This window comes from Oncorhynchus nerka, linkage group LG2 (assembly GCF_034236695.1).
Source record: "Oncorhynchus nerka isolate Pitt River linkage group LG2, Oner_Uvic_2.0, whole genome shotgun sequence".
Classification (NCBI taxonomy): domain Eukaryota; kingdom Metazoa; phylum Chordata; class Actinopteri; order Salmoniformes; family Salmonidae; genus Oncorhynchus; species Oncorhynchus nerka.
Genome location: NC_088397.1, coordinates 74,123,965 through 74,137,395, shown reverse-complemented (window position 1 = coordinate 74,137,395; position 13,431 = coordinate 74,123,965).

Genomic DNA, 13,431 nt, shown 5'->3' with positions numbered 1-13,431 from the left:
CAACCTACTATATATAAGGACGCTAATTAAACTAAAATACACACAGGTGAAACTAATAAGACAAAACCAACAGACAAACGAAAAAGGGATCGGTAGTGGCTAGTAGGACGGTGACAACGACCGCCGAGCACCGCCCGAACAGGCAGGGGAGCCAACTTCGGCGTGACAATAATTTAGTAATTTTACCTGCATGTGCAGTACTTGGCTCCTTAACATTGGAACATGACAGATTATTTATTCTATAGGCCTAGCCTACTATATTTTTGCAGGGCTTGTGGGTATTTTTGCTGTGGTAAGATCTAATTTAGTCTTTCTTCTCCTTTCTCCCCTCCAACAGGATATGTTGGAGTGATTCATTAGTTGGATGACACTGTTCTTATGTTAGCTGAGGTGGACTGTGAAGTGTATGTGTGTGGGTGGGTGTGTGTGTATGTGTGCATTTGTTAAGCTGTTACCTCTTCTTCTCCCTGTACCCCTTCCAGTCTACATGCACTAGAAATGGCTGGGCTGATTTGTCTTGATTAGTTCTAACAGGGCTATTATCCACTGATGTTGAAGTTGGTTATAACTCAGGGAATTGTCATCATGACATGCATGCCTTATTCTACACACCCACTGCCCCCCAGTCTTTGGGACTGGGGGGGGGACTGACTGTATTGAGTAGCTTGGATGAATAAGGTGCCCAGAGTAAACTGCCTGCTACTCAGGCCCAAAAGCTAGAATATGCATATAATTAGTAGATTTGGATGGAAAACACTCTAAAGTTTCTAAAACTGTTTGAATGATGAGTATAACAAAATTCATATGGCAGGCAAAAACCTAAGACAAAATCAAACCAGGAACTGGGAAATCTGAGGTTTGTAGGTTTTCAAGTCTTTGCCTATCCAATATACAGTGTCTACGGGGTCATAATCCTAAGGCTTCCACTAGATGTCAACAGTCATTAGAACCTGGTTTCAGGCTTCTACTATGAAGGGGGAGAGAATAAGAGCTGTTTGAACCAGGTGTCTAGCAGAATTCCATGAGCTAAGTCACGCGATTGGCCGTGAGAGTGAGCCCTTTCATTTCTAAAGACAAAGTAATTGTCCAGTTGGAACGTTATTGAAGATTTATGATAAAAACATCCTAAAGATTGATTCTATACATTGTTTGACATGTTTCTACGAACTGTAACTTTTTTGACTTTTCGTCTGGACTAGAATTTGGATTACTGGACTAAACGCGCGAACAAAAAGGAGGTATTTGGACATAAATGATGGACTTTATCGAAAAAAACATTCCGATGAAGATCATCAGAGGTAAGTGAATGTTTATAACGCTATTTCTGAGTTTTGTGACACCTCTCCTCTGTTGGAAAATGGCTGTATGTTTTTCTGTGGCTTGGCGCTGACCTAACATAATTGCATGGTGTGCTTTTACCGTAATTTTTTGGGGGAAATCTGACACAGCGGTTGCATTAAAGAGTAGTTTATCTATAATCGACAACTGCGTTGTCAGATTTTAAAAAAGGATTTACTGCGAAAGAATACAATGCGATTATCTGACGATAGAGCCCCATAAAAACAACTATTTCAACCAGCACAGGCGTAACAAAATCACAAACTGCAATAAAATAAATTGTTTACCTTTGACAATCTTCTTCTGTTTGCAATCCCAATCCTCATTATTACACAATGAATGGTCTTTTGTTTAATAAAATCCATTTTTATAGCCTAACACGTGTCGTGAATTCCGTCTCATTCCATTTTCGAGGACACATTCGAGATAAATACACACACTAAACGTGACTTTTCCGGTCATGTTTGGTTTCATTGCAATCAACTGGTTTGTTTGTAACACAACCAAACCTGATGTGTCATTTCTCGGGACGTATTGACTGAAAGAAACCGATTTGAAGACAACAAGTAATGACATCATTGTGCACCAATGATATGACCGCTGTTTCGTTGATTGACTGTATTTTAACCCAATGACAACTGATCGTCTTGACATCTACCTGGGTAGATAGACAATGTGCTGAGGTAAACGGCAAGATGTAATGTTTATGTGTTGGAAGACCAGCCCATGTAGTAAACTCCTGCGTAAAGAGGTTCATTCGCCATTGACGATTCATACCGGAAGGAGCCACGCACAGCATTGTTTTGGTAAAGCGCATATTCAGCATCCCTAACAGGGATGATGTGTGCTAAGTTGATAACCTGGAATTAGAGTCCTAGACTCAAAGTAAGCACTGAGGTCAGTCACTCTAAAGTTGGGTTGGATAATTTATAAAATGTTTTAGTTGTGATTGGGATAAAGCGAGAGAGAATTGCTAAAGAGCGATGAGGGGTGGGGGCACTGCTAACATTTATTTGGCCGAGAGAGTCTCCAGAACCTCATCTCTAAGTATCATCCTGAGGGGAGGTGGTTTGATAGGGGAATCACTGGATGAAAGCGTGGGACAATCATGAACGTTTTCTGTTCTCTTTTGTTTTACCCTGTATTCAGAATGTTTATGCTGCATTGCATCAATGAGTGGTTATTAAACATGTACTTTGTTTCTCTTTTCTTTTCTTTCCAAGTGTTTTTAGGTTTCATGGAACATGAGGGTGTTCATTGTTCCAGAGGAGGGAATGATGTATATTGATTAACTGATTTGAGAATGTGTTAGTATGTTTAGAACTGTAGAAAATGCATTAGGAGTATAGTATGTTATGGGTTATATGTAATGATAGAGGAGTAGCATTCCCAGAGACTGTATGTCGTTGCAGGAGATAGCTCATAGAAGAGGGAGGACAGCTAACTGTACAAAAATGGGGATTTAGTTAACTCTTGTTAACTCTACCCATCCCGGATCTGGGAGCGTTGTCATCAACTGACACTAATTAGCATAACACAACAGACATAAATATTACTAGAAAATATTCATATTCATGAAATCACAAGTGAAATATATTGAAACACAGCTTAGCCTTTTGTTAATCACCCTGCCATCTCAGATTTTGAAAATATGCTTTACAGCCAAAGCAAGACAAGCATTTGTATAAGTTTATCGATAGCCTAGCATAGCATTATGCCTAGCTAGCAGCAGGCAGCTTGGTCACAAAAATCAGAAAAGCAATCAAATTAAATCGTTTACCTTTGATGAGCTTCAGATGTTTTCATTCACAAGACTCCCAGTTAGATAGCAAATGTTCCTTTTTTCCAAAAATATTATTTTTGTAGCCGAAATAACTCCTTTAGTTCTTCACGTTTGGCTGAGAATTCGACCGGAAATTGCAGAAAAAGATTCCAAATTAGCTCCATAATATCGACAGAAACATGGCAAACATTGTTTATAATCAATCCTGAAGGTGTTTTTCAAATATCTTTTTGATAATATATCAACCGGGACAGGTGGCTTCTTAGTAGGAAAGAGAGAAACAATGGCCGCATTTGTCTTTTACGCACAAAACACTTTGAGAGACTCCAGCTGACCACTGACGCAATGTTGACGTTCAGGCTAATTTTTCCAAATAAAAGCCTGAAACTATGTATTGTGACATTAGACACATTAGGGAAGCCATAGAAAAAGGAATCTGGTTGATATCTCATTCACTGCTCAATAGGGATGCATAGGAACGCAGAGCTTTCTAAACAAGAGTCCCTTCCTGATTGGATTCTTCTCAGGCTTTCGCCTGCAATATCAGTTCTGTTATACTCACAGATAATATTTTTACAGTTTTTGGAAACTTTAGAGTGTTTTCTATCCTAAGCTGTCAATTAGCCCGTTTACTTTGGGAACGTTATTTTTCCAAAAATGAAAATAGTGCCCCCTAGATTCAACAGGTTAATTAAACTTTACACAAACCTAGATCATGGTGAGAGTAGAAGAGGCATTTCAGACACTATGGTAAACTTTCAGGACACCTGTGACTCAGAGTTTTGTTAGGTTGTTATTCCCAACTCATTAATTTTTCTCCAATTTCTAACAGCCGGCGAACATTTGACATTTGCATATCAGGTGATGTGCTTATCAGTTGAAAGGGAGGAGATGGGGAACAAAGTGAAAATGACATGACTTGGGAACACCTCTTGGAACCTGGAGCCTAAAGGGGAAGACTGGGCGAAAGCACGAGGAAGCTTTTTAGAGTTTTCATTTTTGTGGAACCCAGCAGAAAAATATCCTGGAGGAATAGAGTCAGGTGAAGAGAGAGTGGGAATTGTCATGGTCTCAGACTTTGATTTTCATGCATATATAATTAGGCATAGCTTATCACATTGTTAATACTGTTATGTTTTATGTATTTTTGTTGCTTTCCAAGTCTTGTGCTATTACTCTCTCAGGAACCAGAGGGGGGAAGTGGAGAAACTAAAAGCGGCTCAATCTGACAGAACGAGACCGCAGATTCAGCTGGAATGGCATTTTGTTGTGTGATGATAGATGGAAATAAAATTGTGTGATCATAGTACAGAGGCCATAAGTCTCTGAATTTGTAAACCTTGCGGTGAATGTTTGTTAATTGTTTGTTGATTTGTTTAATTCATGTTTATAATAATTTGTTAGTTGTTTTATTAATGTTTTATTATCATTGTTTATCCATTTATTAGTCATTTCCAAGTTTATATAAATTGAACATTAGGATGCTTTTGGTCATCAAAAAGAAAGGCACTCTTCATATAATTGATTAAAATGCCTTTATTAATGCCTTTATTAGTATGGCATGTTCAATAGAAACAAAGTTGTTTAAAAAACGACATGTTTCGGCTGCATGGCCTTCGTCAGGGAGTGCAAAAAAGGAATACAAGGTCCTCTTTTTAACAGCTTTTCAATTAGCCCTAATTGGAAGAGGGAGTGGTTACACAATTGATTGGACACACCTAGTAAGCAATACTATACACATTAAAAGGTGAAATACTGTAGCAATGTTATCATAAAAACACAACTCCAAACTAGAAGTATCAGAACACTAACAGGTAGTTCTAACCTTAAATATGACTGGGAGAGGTGTCAAGAATAAGAAAGCTATATATTCCATAGTACACTAGAACACAAAAAAACATGAACAACAGTCTAACCATAGCTGAAGGCAATTGAGCAAAATGTCCACTAGATGACAGCAAATGGACCCATCACGACCCTACAGGAAGGGTGAGAAATCCATATCTTCCTTTAAACCAGGGTATTTAGTGGCCTGTAGTTTGTAAGTCCATATCTTCATTTAAACCAGGGTATATGGTGGCCTGTACTCTGTAAATCCATATCTTCATTTAAACCAGGGTATATGGTGGCCTGTAGTCTGTAAATCCATATCTTCATTTAAACCAGGGTATATGGTGGCCTGTAGTCTGTAAATCCATATCTTCATTTAAACCAGGGTATATGGTGGCCTGTAGTCTGTAAATCCATATCTTCATTTAAACCAGGGTATATGGTGGCCTGTAGTCTGTAAATCCATATCTTCATTTAAACCAGGGTATATGGTGGCCTGTAGTCTGTAAATCCATATCTTCATTTAAACCAGGGTATATGGTGGCCTGTAGTTTGTAAATCCATATCTTCATTTAAACCAGGGTATATGGTGGCCTGTAGTTTGTAAATCCAAAAACTTTCCCTTTGGTTTAACTGTTTAAGACGGTTCCCTTTTCTAATAGAGGCCGGAATATAATCAATACCCATAGCTTGTAGGGAGGCAGGTTTGCCATGGTGTAGGGACTTGTAGTGCTTAGCCTTGGGGTAGTCTTCATTGCCTACCCGTATGGCATACTTGTGTTCCGCTAAGTGGTCTTGAAGGCGTCTCTTTGTCCGTCCAATGTAGAACACCTTGCACTGTGGACATTCCAATCTATAGATGACATGAGTGGTTTTACAGTTAATGAAATGCTTGACGTAATACTCCATTTTGGAAGCTGTGACAACAAAATACTTATTCTGTGCAATATTACTGCAATGGTTGCAATGGTTACATTAGGGTGCTATTGTTCAAGAGGAGGGACTGTTGGATTCGACATTTTGAACATTGAGATATTAAATAAATGATAGAGAAGAAGAATGGTTCTCTGTAGAAAGACAGATGGCTTTGGAATGTTGGCTGGGCTCACGGATAGTAGCGCAACAAGGCATGGGAGACAAAGTAACCAGAGGCAATTAAGCACAGCTGACGGTACTAATGACATATTCTCCTTCCCCTATAAGAGAGAGTATGGAACCTGCAGAGAAGGGGGATAAAACTATCTCTGGAAGATGGCCACCGAGACAGAGGAGCTATCCATGAAGAACCACTAAAGCGGTGACAATCCCGTGACTTTTGTTGTAGTTTAAAGATAATCGTATTGTGTTCCTGTTTCATCTGGAGAAGAAGATGTATGTTTTTTCCTTGGGAGATTTTCATTGATTATGTTGGAGTGTTTGTGTTGACCAAATGCCCCCAATAGAGAACTGTGTTCAATCAAGAAAACCTACTCCTGACTCATTTATTCCACTTTTCCACTTTATAGTGACTCCCAATTACTTGGTCCACTCACATTGGTGGAGAATGCGGGCATTAGGTGGATGAGTGAGACAAGGATAAGTGAGTAAATCAAGATTCTTCCAGTAGACCCGGGGGAACCATTCAAGAACGATGGATAACGCCCTACTACAACAATTGATCACGGCACAGCAGACAACCATAGAACTCCTGCAACAACAGCTGAGCCGGCGAGAAGAACCTAGAGTTAAGCCAAGAGCGGCTGCTCACGCCAGCTTACCTCGTCTCTCCAAGGAGTATGATATTGAGGCCTTCCTCATGACCTTCGAAAGGACAGCCACCTTGGAAGAGTGGCCGCCCACAGAATTGTCGAGCGCATTAACCCGTCCGTGCCCAGATCTTCGCATTAATACAACTGACGAAACAGTGGCTAGAACCTGGAAAGGGAGTAGGACATGTGATAGAGACCCTCGTAGTGGACAAGATATTGAGGGAATTACCCAGTGACTTAAAAAGGGTTGTCAGCCGACCCGTTGTCAGCCGACGACATAGCCCAGGCAGTGGAAACATATCGGTCTACAGGGGAGTTGTTAAAAAGTGACACGGAGGAACAGAAGGATTCTTCCAATCCCGTACCACGACTCCCCCCGGTGCGTCCGCCACCGAAACGTCCAAACCCCCTCTGGAGGTGAGAGAAGTCACCACACAGCAGGGTCGGTGTTATAAAGGTCAGTCTCCCGACCATTATGCCACACAATGTCCTAGCAAGGATGAGCCCATGGTCACGGAGTCATTACTGCCCACCCCCACACATGCCGTTTTGAGGGGGCAGGATCAACACTGTTGGTTAGCAGAAATAGCCCCAGCCCCAGAGATTCCGGTTTGAGTCGAAGGACAAGATGTGGTAGCCATTCTCGACTCGGGAAGTATGGTTACGTTAGTAGAGGAGCGGATGGTGACCTCCGCAACACTGCTACCAGACAAAGTAGCCGTATCCTGTATCCATGGAGACACCCACTATTACCCCACTGTGAATCTGCCTATTCTCACTCCAAAAGGAAGGTGTACAGTCAGGGCAGGGAAAGCCCCAGCTGAAGGTGTCATTATTGATTGGGAGAGACTGTCCCCTATATAAGGAGCTTCGGCAGATGACGTTATGCACGGGAAGAAGGGGGACAGAAAATAAGAGAAAATCTAAGCCCGATGTAGTAGTCCTACAAGGAGACGTAGCCGCGTCCTCGTCCTCTGCAGCAGAGGAAGAAATAGTGACCCAATGTTTACGACAGATATTCCAGGACACCACCGATGAAGACACCTGCGAAGGAAGGAGGAACCAGGCGCTAAGGGATATATTTGAAGCTCCATCCGAGGAGGGAACCTGGAAGGGATTCTCCTCGGTCACCCCTGATGGGGATGGGGAACAACCTCCACATCTCTCTACCGAGGTCGACCTGCCACAGGAATTAATGGGACAGTTCGGCACCTCGCTGCATAGAGACCCAGACCTAAGGGAGGCCATGAGGAAGGTGAAGGTGATCGATGGGAGGAACGTCGACAGATCAGGTGAGCCCCCTCTTCCTTACTGTGCAATCAGGCAGGGTCTCTTATACTGGGTCGTACGACAAAGGGGGGAAAACCAGGAATTACTAATGGTGCCTAGACCATACAGCGATACAGTTCTACAGTAGCCCATTCCCACATCCTAGGAGGACACATGGCACGGGACAAGACTATTGACAGAATCATGCAGAGATTCTATTGGCCCCAGGTCACCCGGGATGTGGCCAGGTATTGTAGGACGTGTGATCAATGTCAAGGTACAGCTCCACGGCCACATCTACGTAACCCTTTGATTCCTCTCCCCACCATAGAGACTCCCTTTGAACGTATAGCTATGGACCTCGTAGAACCCCTCCCAAAATCCGCCAGAGGACACGAGTACATCCTAGTGGTCATAGATTACGCTACCAAGTTCCCAGAGGCCATACCCCTGCGTAACATGTCGTCAAAGGGAATTGCCAGGGAGTTATTCATGATGTTCTCTCGTGTGGGCCTCCCCAAGGCGATCTTAACCGATCAGGGAACCCCGTTCATGTACAAGCATATTCCACCCTCAAACAGACGGGTTGTGTGAACGCTTGAACAAAACGATTTAAAGCATTGTGAGAAGAGTGGTGTCCCGAGATGGGAAAAACTGGGACATGCTTCTCCCACACTTAATGTTTGCCCTGCGAGAAGTACCCTAGGCATCCACTGGATTTTCTCAGTTTGAATTGCTCTATGGCAGACCCTGTCGAGGGATCCTCGACTTAGCCAAGGAGACCTGGGAGACCCAACCATGCCCCTTTCGATCCACAATAGAACATATTACCCTGATGAGAGACTGCCTGTCAGCAGTGTGGCCCATAGTCAAGGAGCATATGGAGAAGGCACAAACGACCCAAGGCCGGGCCTATGATAAGTCTGCGACCCCCCCGTGAGTTCACCGTGGGAGAGAAAGTGATGGTGCTTGTGCCAACGGCCGAACATTTCTTGTTGGCGCAGTGGAGGGGGCCCTACGAGGTAATGAAAACGGTCTCATTGGTCAATTACCTCATCAAGCAACCTGACAGGAGGAAGAAGGTCCAACGCTATCACATCAACCTGTTGAAGACGTACCATGGAAGAGAGGAGGAGGTGGCTTTGATGGCCCTGGAGGGCAAAGGAAAAGAGGAGGCTCTACCACAGGTGCGCCGTGGCAAAACTCTCCTGCCGGAGCAGTCAAGACAGCTAGACAAGCTGATTATGAACTTCGGTAGAATATTATCTCCATTCCCAGGACAAACAGATGTCCTGTTCCACCATATCCACATTGAAGGTGCATCTCCGCCCTTACAGGATTCCTGAGGCTCGCCGAGTCATCGCTAAGAACAAGGTAAGGGAGATGTTGAGGATGGGTGTGATCAGCCATCGACAAGTGAGTGGTCCAGTCCCATAGTCCTGGTCCCCAAATCTGATGGTAGTATGAGACTCTGCAACGACTTTAGGGGCGTGAATGCCATCTCTACATTCGATGCGTATCCCATGCCTCGCGTGGATGAACTCTTGGAGCGCTTAGGAAAGGCCAAGTTCATCACCACCCTGGATTTGACAAAGGGATATTGGCAAGTGCCGGTGGCTCCGGAGGATCGCCCAAAGACTGCCTTCGCCACACCAGAGGGGCTTTTCCAGTATGTGAGGATGCCCTTCGGACTGCATGGTGCCGCTGCAACTTTCCAACGCCTCATGGATGCCATTCTCTGGCCCCATCAAGAGTATGCAGCGGCGTACATAGACGATGTGGTCATCCACAGGACTGGGATAGTCCCCTCCTGCGATTACGGGCGGTGCTCGTGAGTTTGGAAGCCACAGGGTTGACAGCCAATCCAAATAAATGCTGCCTGGGCCTGTCCGAAGCGGAACACCGTGGGGAATGGGAAAATATGCCCACAGGCAGAGAAGAACAGGGCAATTCGGGACTGGCCTCGACCCCGGACCAAGCGGGACGTTCGGGCCTTCTTAGGGATAACGGGATATTATCGCCGTTTTATCCCGGGATATGCAACCATTGCCAACCCCCTCACAAACCTCATCTAGAAAAAATTGCCAAACCAGGTAAAGTGGAAAGTCGAGATGGAAGAGGCCTTTCAATTGCTAAAAGATGGCCTGTGTTCTGATCCTGTCCTACAGGCTCTGGACTTCTAACAAGAGTTCATTGTGCAGGTCGACGCCTCGGATACGGGGCTCAGGGCCGTACTAGCTCAGGGTAAAGGCGAAGCAGAGAAGCCGATTCTCTTCATAAGTAGGAAGCTCAGCGATCGGGAACAGAGATATGCTACCGTAGAGAAAGAGGCCTTAGCCATTAAGTGGGCCCTCGATTATCTCCGGTACTACCTACTGGGCCGGAGGTTTGCATTAATTACTGACCATGCGCCCCTCACGTGGATGGCTGGTAAGAGAAACAATAACAACAGAATAGCCAGATGGATTTTGTCTTTACAACTGTTCTCTTTCCATGTCATCCACAGGGCCGGATCGAGCAACGGGAATGCAGATGCGCTGTCCCGACGCGACCAAGACGGTGCGTCTGGCACCCGACCCTCCGGTTCGGTCCTGAGGGGGAAGGTATGTAGAAAGACCACCAGAGGGCAGGCTGGGATCACAGATAGTAGCCCAACAAGTCATGGGAGACAAAGTAACCAGAGGCAATTAATCAACTAATCACAGCTGACGGTACATATTCTCCTTCCCCTATAAGAGAGAGTATGGAACCAGCAGAGAAGGGGGGAAAAACTATCTCTGGAAGATGGCCATTGAGACAGAGGAGCTATCCATGGAGAACCACTAAAACGGTGACAATCCCGTGACTTTTGTTGTAGTTTAAAGATAATCGTATTGTGTTCCTGTTTCATCTGGAGAAGAAGATGTATGTTTTTTCCTTGGGAGATTTTCATTGATTATGTTGGAGTGTTTGTGTTGACCAAATGCCCTCAATAGAGAATTGTATTCAATCAAGAAAACCTACTCCTGACTCGTTTATTCCACCTTTCCACTTTAGAGTGACGCCAAATTACTTGGTCTGCTCACAATATACAGTATATATATATATATATATATATATGGGAGAAATGTTGGGTGGTCTGAATTACAGCTGTACAGAACCTTTGGGCAGAATTAAACTTGGTGAAAGCTTCTCTAGAGTCTGAGTTATTTACTCTGAAAAATAAGAACCTAACACAAGAGTGTTGGCATTTTCTCTTGACAGTACAATCACTGTTAGTTCTCTATTGAGTTTGAACACAGTGCTGTAGATTTTAACAGTCAGCATGCTGTAGATTTCATCAGGCTGTCGGTGGAGAGTACTCCAGGCTGACAGGAAATACTTCAGGAATCTCTTCTTTCAGTGGTTAGAACTGCCATAAATACCCAGGAATTGCCTTTTTATTGACTGTTGAGATGAGACTAAGAGGTGAGATCTCGGTCTGTGCATGGTATGGGAATATTTTTTATAAGTTTAATGCGATTGAGTGTGGAATTTGCATTATCTCACTTATGTGTGGTTGTGGTTGCTAGCTAGATGTTTTGTGTGCTGTTACTCCCCTCATCATCTCTACTAATCCACCCTACATTCATGAAAGAGCCAGAAACATACAACAAGTTATCTTAGGTAAAGTTACTCTTTCGCCATTTGTATTTCTGGGTATGCAAGGGGTGCGTACTGGCGGCAGAGAAGTCAGGCGCAGGAGAGCAAAAGCTGTGTTACAACGGCGCAGTTTAATAATACAGTTTAATAAACCCAACGCACACCGGAATAACGTGCACAAGCAGTTACAATAAACAATTCCGGACAAGGACATGGGGGGAACAGAGGGTTAAATACACAACATGTAATTATGGAATTGAAACCAGGTGTGTGAGAAGACAAGACGAAACAAATGGAAAATGAAAAGTGGATCGATGATGGCTAGAAGACCGGCGACGCCGACTGCCGAACGCAGCCCGAACAAGGAGAGGAACCAACTTCGGCGGAAGTCGTGACAGTGTATCTCTTTTGCCCTCTCTTTATTAGTTAGTCCTCATAATATCATTGTGTTGTGTTTAAATTTTTCAGCAACAGTGATCACTAAACATTTCCATTTCATTTATTTCTCTATCTTATTCAATACTTTCAATCATTCTTCATAGCTGAACACAGCAATTAGAATTTGACCCTATCTTCTCAACCAAATATTCCAAAGGAATAATTGATTATGAAGTAAATAATTGAATGTCAAAGTGATACAGACAGTTCAGTAGACTCTTATGATGTCTGAAGTTCTCTTTGTTCCTGATCCATGTATCAGAACTCTGTCATCTATCAGTCAGTCATCTTTATTTATTCATAACCTCCTCCCTCACTTCTTGAAAGTAACCCAGTACTCTGTTTCATCAGAATTAGGAGCGTGATAGCGCTCGTTGTAAAGGAGATATAGGAGGGGGGTCCTACATGTTAATTAACTCTGTCTCTTAAGTCTGTCTCTCATAATATGATTTTCTTAAAAGTTCTTAAAATGTGTCTTATCATCATTCGCCTTGTATTAATGTATACTTTGGATCAATTTAGATCTCATCAGAAGAGATTTTAGTCTTCATAGGTTGTTTGACTAGTTGTACATGAGACATATTATAAGGATGTGTTACACCTTGATGAGTATGTTGTTTTCTCTGTTGGTTTGTAAATATATCATTTCAATACACCTTTCTCTCTGTGCTCATATTGGGGAAAAATGCTACTGATATTGATATAGATTTTCCATATCGGTGCCCATTCCTCATTCATAATTCAACATACATTTTACATCCTGTGTTCTAATTACAACAGTCAAACATCCACTCTGACCCTCAATCTCTCCTCAGGATGCCGGATGAAGTCAGGGACATATTTGTGGGACTGGGAAGCAGCATGATCAAGGATGTCTGGGTGTTTGCTGGTTTCTGGAGGCTCCGGGACAAAAGAGAAACGCCCCTTTGAGAAGGTGAGAAAGCATCCGTAGCATCAACACTGTCTACTGTAAATATCAAGCTCAATCAATATAAAGTCCCTATTATGTAGGGGAAAATGTTGAGCAGTACATCAGTACTATGCACTAGTACTCTCGTCTATACTGTAGTAGTATAAACTGTAGTATAATCTATAGTACTGTATAACTTAATACCTATAAGCTCCCTCTTTAATTGTAATGAAACAGATGGTATAGTGTGACAGGTTCTTTAATGGAACCACCGTGTCTGATTAATTCCTATCTTCTACTGTTCAGCTGGTTGCAAATAATCAAAAGACCAATATGTACGTAACCTGCCAAGAGATGGTGCACACAGTTGGCTGCTTCCCCAGGAAGTTCCGATAGACTAAACATTCCATAAATAGATCCCAGAGTAGGCCTTCTGATCTAGGATCATGTCCATCCTGTCCATTTATTCTTATTCATTATGAAGGATAAACGGA